Here is a 5,519-nt window from a genome sequence, read left to right on the forward strand (position 1 = left end):
CCCTGATGCTTTGCCAAGCTTGTTCTAAGTAGGTGCTTTAGACCACTGAGCCATCTCTCCAGCCCCCCAAATATATTTTAAAGAAAGTATTTGGCACGCCATTTTTTTGTTTTGTTTTGTTTTGTTTTTTTAAAGATTTTATTTATTTATTTATTTTGTGTGTGTGGCCAGCTCAGCCCACCAGGGGGCAGGGCTGGCTGGCATGTGGTGCTGGGGGATCGAACCGTGGTCCCTGTGCTTCGCCAAGCTTGTTCCAAGTAGGTGCTTTAGACCACTGAGCCATCTCACCAGCCCTGTTTTGTTTTTTTGAGACAGGGTTTCGCTGTTGTTCAGACCGGCCTAGAGCTCATTGTGTGGCTCAGACTGGCCTTGAATTTGTTGCTGCCTTCCTTCCTGGCCTTCCTAAGTACTGGGATTACAGGTGTGCACTATTATGCCCTCCTGGGCCTCTTAGAATAATTGGGCTTGTCAGCAGTAACTTAAAACTTTTGAAATAGGAAGCTTAAGAAGTTGTTTAGCACTGGGTGGCCAAAATTGAAAAGAAAGGCATAGCCAGGTGTGGTAGAACATGCTCCTAGCATTTGTAATGCAAAGCCAGAGGCAGGATTGCAAGTTTGCGACCAGCCTGGGTAGTGTAACAATTTAAAGGGCTGGAGATGTACCTGGGTGCAAAGGCCCTTGGTTCAGTCCATCTAGCTAAAGGAAAGGAGGGCAGGTGTCAGGGGCAGGTGTGGGAGGCCATGGCAGCGTCCAGCCTAAGCATTCTTGGCCACATTTTCCAGGTGTCTTGCTGTGGCTGGTCAACTTTACCATGTGCCAAAGTGGAAGATTTCCTGTCCTTACTTGCTGTTCCAGAAAGTGGTTGGAAACTTAACTGTTCCTTCTGGTGCATTTGAAACCTGATGTATTGCTATTTGAAGAGATATGAATGATTGGACAGCTGTAGAGTAACTACGTACACCATTCATTCATTCATTCATTCATTCATTTTGCAGTACTGGGGATCCCAAAGCCTTCTCATTGAGCTACATCCTCAGCTCATTTTTTATTTTGAAACAGGGTCTTGCTAAGTCATGAAATTACCCAGGCTTGGCTCAAACTTGTGATGTTCCTGCCTCAGCATCCCAGAGTGCTGTGATTGTAGGCCTTGGCCACCATGCCCGGCTGCTTGTCACTTGTAGACTCAGGAGACCTTAGTGGTCTCCTTTTGCCCATGGAGGGAGTACCGGACACCCTAGCCATGTACCCAAGCCTCTACACAGAAGTTTGTGTCAGCCACACTGGTTTTCCAGAAGTTGCCCACTTGTGCTTTCCATTTGCCTGTCTCAGGCTTTCATTTCAGGGGCCTCAGTCTCACTTTGTTATGTTAAGATCTCATTGTCCCTCAAAACCAAATGTGGATGTGGTCTCCTCCGTCTTTCACACTTGCACCTTTCTAGTCCCGTCCCACATACTGCCTAGCTGCCGGGCCTTTGACATTATCCAGCGAGATTGAGAGTAAGTACTCCTGGGCTGAATGATTTTCCTTGTGTGGTTTAAAATATAAATACAAATAATTCTTTTAGACCCTTAAATTTTGTTGGATGTGACCGTTGTCATGAGGTAGGCTCATTTACTGGCTGTTTGGCTTCAGCATGTAGCAGTAGTAGCCAGCTCTCACTCACAGGTCCAAATCAGATGACTCCCCTGTTGTTACTGTTGTTCTTTTAGAGCACTTGTAAGTCCTAGACTAGCCAGCATCTGCCTCTCTCTTTCTTATTAGAAAGCAAAACATGAGGCCTACTTTTTTTTTTTTTTCCAGTGCTGGGACTTGAACCCAGAGCCTGAGGAGTGCTAGGCAAGTCCTGTCTACCACTAAACTAAGTCCCCAGCCTGAAGGCTGCTCTAACTCCCCACCCATACATCCATAAGGTGAGTCTTGGTACACTTCTGCCAAGTGAATTTACCAACATACATTCTGTGTATAAATGTCTTCCTTGCTTCAGTCCAAAAGGAGGAGAAAGTTTCTGGACATTAATTGCAGCTTCTAAAGAGTTGACTTGAATGTACAATCCTTGGGTTACTAGCGGCTAGTTGCATTGTGTATTTACAAGCAAGTAGCCTTCTGACTTGTCTCTTAAAGGTGCACCTTTACGTAGGCTGGGAGGTGTAAGCAGGGCCACTTCCCAAACTGTGACCAGGCCAGAGACCAGGCTAGAGTTCTCGCCTCTGCTTAAAGCTAGGAGAAATACTGGAAAGCCGCTCCGCGGAGGGTGAGGTGATGACAAAGCCCATTGCTGGCCGGGCAGGGACAGCTGGCGAGCATCCAGGGGAAGGGAGACACGGGCAGGCTATTACGTCCTGCATGGTGGTGGGAACTAAGTGAGGGAGAAGAGTAAATGAACTCAGGAGGTCGTGACTATGAGGGGCTGTGTGCATGTGGAAAGGTGTAACTTGGGGACTCAGCACGTGGGAGCTGCAGTTACACGAGGACTTGCAGGTTCGAGCCTGGTCTACTGAATGTGCATTGAGACCATTTCAGTGGAGCAAGATTGGTTCAGGCTGGTGTGCGGGTTTGTGGAGACTGCCACAGGCTGGATGGACACACAGCCCTGAGCCAGAAAGACCTTGTGGAAGGTGTAGGCATGAGAAGAGGGCCAGAAAGGCAAAGTCCTAGAGAATGTCAGAATCAAGGTGGGTAAGGAAGAGGCCGCAAAGCGGACCAAGAGAGGTCAGAGACTGGAGAACAGATAGCCTCCTTGAAGAAGGGGGCTCCCTGCCTCCTTGTGAAGGAGCAAGTGCTCAGAGTGATTGCTTAGTCTTGGGTAGATCACTTAATGTCTCTGCCCCGGATTCCTTCCCTGCAGAAGGGAGTAATGACAGCACCTGGTGCATCTTGAGGGGACTAACAAGTAAAGGACTCTGGAAAGTCCTGGTACAATGTAGACATTCTCTAAGTGTTTTGAGTTATTGTTCTTTTTACCACCAAGTAATATAAAGGCTAAGAGACATCCGTGGGAATAGGTACCCAGCCAGTCATTAGGGAGCAGTGCCAGGGGCTTTCCAGTGGGGGAGGGGAGTTGAAGTTGGGCCAGACCAGAAGAGGTTAGAGGGTGAAAGCAGATGAGACAAGCAGTGAATTCAGCGTACTGAAACTCCACAGCGTGCTGTGGAGAACAGGAGTGAGAATGAGAGCGGTATTGGGCTAAGTGTGCGGTGGGGACGCTGATGACAGGGTGCTATGGGAGTGAGGGCCAGGGGAGAACTTGAGCGTGTTTGACTGCTTAGGAGGGGAGCGTCAGATAGTGGTGGCTCCAGATCTGGGAGGTGCTGAGATCAGGTCCAAGGTGGAGGACTTGCTCTGAGTGAAGGAGGCCTCATCTTCCTTGGGCATGAAAACAGAGGCAAGGATGGGAGGAAGGCGGGTGGGTGTGCTCAGGGGCAGAGTTTGAGGGGCTTCCTGCTTGCCAGTGCATTTTGGGGAAGTAGGTCAGATGGTTTTTGGGAGAGCAGCAACAAGTTGAAGTAAGGAACAGGAGGCAGGGGTAACGGTCAGCTTGCTGGGAGGGGCTTTGGAGCAGCTGAGAGACACATGTACTGACACCAGGTCCCACAGTCTAGGGACTTACGTGCCACGGCTACGGAGCACAGGGCACGGAGCTGCTGAGGTTTTGTTTTATGGAGCCAAGCACAAGCTCTGGAGCAAAGGAGAGGGCAGAAGTGCCGATCCCGGGGCTGGAGGTTCTGGTGAGAAGTCTCGTGAGAGGGCGGAAAGTGGTAGAGAAGTGGGTTCCTGGGTGTGGATGGCAGAGGTGGAAAGCTTTTTCTGATCACTGAAGTCCAGAGGAGACCAGGCCCCGGGGTGACTGGAGGAGGCGGCAGTGGGGAACTGAGGTCGTGCCAGTCTGGGGGCAGGAGGAGGCGGGGGGTGCTGTCTCCCAGGGACTGTCAGAGTCACCAGAGAGTCACTAGGGAATGCCTGAGCAGGGAGATGAGTGGAGCACAGCCAGCAGGACAGAAGGGGCAGGCGACCATTCCTCCAGGGCCCGGAGGCTCTCATGGGGTGGGGGGGCTGCACTTTTACGAAACCAGCAGATTTTAATGACAGCAGACTATATGACACGTAAAACCTACAATATTTACTACGTGGCCCTTTACAGACAATGATAGAAATGAAAGAAAACCATTAAATTACTACAAAACAACATGGTGGCGTTTCCATTTCAACTTGGAAAATGTTAACCTGGTGACTTAGTAGAAGGTAAATTTGATTTGTAGCATTTTCTTGATTGCGAATGAAGGAGTATAAATATGTTCAAGCAAAGAGATAAGAAAATGATCTGGAGGCCCAAGGATATAGCTCCATGACATAAGCTCCTGCATGGCATGCACAAGGTCCTGAATTCGATCTCTGGTACCGCAAAAAAAGAAAAAGGATTTTTGTTTTTTTTGCTCCGAATGCCTTCAGGGCAGGTTTGACTGCCTGGAGATGTGGGGATCGAACCACAGCAACCTGAGCCTGACTGCTTTGTTAAAGCAGCCACTTAAAGAACTGAGCTAAGGGGCAGCCCCCTCCCCCCCCACAAAAAAAGAAAATGATCTGGAGAAATGTTAGCCTTGAAAGGGGAATAGGACAGCAGATTCCACAACTACATGGTTAGTAGTTGGAGAGGAAACAAAATCATTCTTCCAAATTAAAGCTTATAAGAAACAGAACTACTAAACTTGAGGAACAATTATTGTAGGCCACTTAATAGCCAGAATTAAAATTTTAGTGTTCAAAGCTGGCAGATCATACTTCAGAGGTGGCTACGTAAATTATAAAGCCCTGTTTAGATTATTCATTCAGCAAAGAAATAATTATTATTTATCTTGGTGACAATTGTTAGGTCACTGAGGAAATGTGTAGCTTTTTTGGAAGCAGTTTATTGCTCATTTTGGTAATCTTGAAAGTGAACCATAAATGTTTCCCCTTGAGAATTTACTTTATAGAAATTATGCATAGGAGGGAAAAATAACATCCCCAAGAGTATTCCCTGGCGTTGTATCATAACAGGGTGTTGGGGAGGCCAGAGGGCCCAGGAGTAGGAAGCTTGTTAATTACACTATGGGTGCATTGCTTTGTTGAAATTGGATAGAGACATTAACTGTGAAGACTGGAGTGGAATGCGGAGATTGGGCATGGAGACGTAAAAGTGACATACGTACTTGTTAAATGTGGGCCAAATGTCGGGCAGGTGGAGCACGCCTGTAATCACAGGAGGCTGAGGCAGGAGGATTGCAGTGAGTTCACCAGCCTGGACTACATGGTGAGTTCAAGGCCAGCTTGAACTACATAGTGAGATCTCATCTCAAAAACCAAAGAGGTGCGGGGAGGGCAGGCGGGCAGAAGGACTTAAAGGAAACATGGGGAATCAATGGTTGATTATAGTAGGATAATTAGGTTTTAAAAAATTCCTTGTGTCAGGTATTAAAATGCTTTGGCAAGAAAGTCTGTTTTCTTTAAACTCTTCTCAGGGGGGCCTGCCCCTTAGCTCAGT

The 5,519-nt window shown here is 47.9% G+C and overlaps 1 protein-coding gene across 1 annotated transcript in view; it reads left to right on the forward strand.

Annotated features, from left to right (window-relative positions):
- Positions 1–5,519, forward strand: part of Pdcd7 (programmed cell death 7) — a 14,539-nt gene that overhangs the window by 3,198 nt on the left and 5,822 nt on the right. The gene's annotated exons all lie outside the window — the stretch shown is intronic.

The sequence above is a fragment of the Octodon degus genome, unplaced genomic scaffold (genome assembly GCF_000260255.1).
Source record: "Octodon degus isolate 3935 unplaced genomic scaffold, OctDeg1.0 scaffold00026, whole genome shotgun sequence".
NCBI lineage: Eukaryota > Metazoa > Chordata > Mammalia > Rodentia > Octodontidae > Octodon > Octodon degus.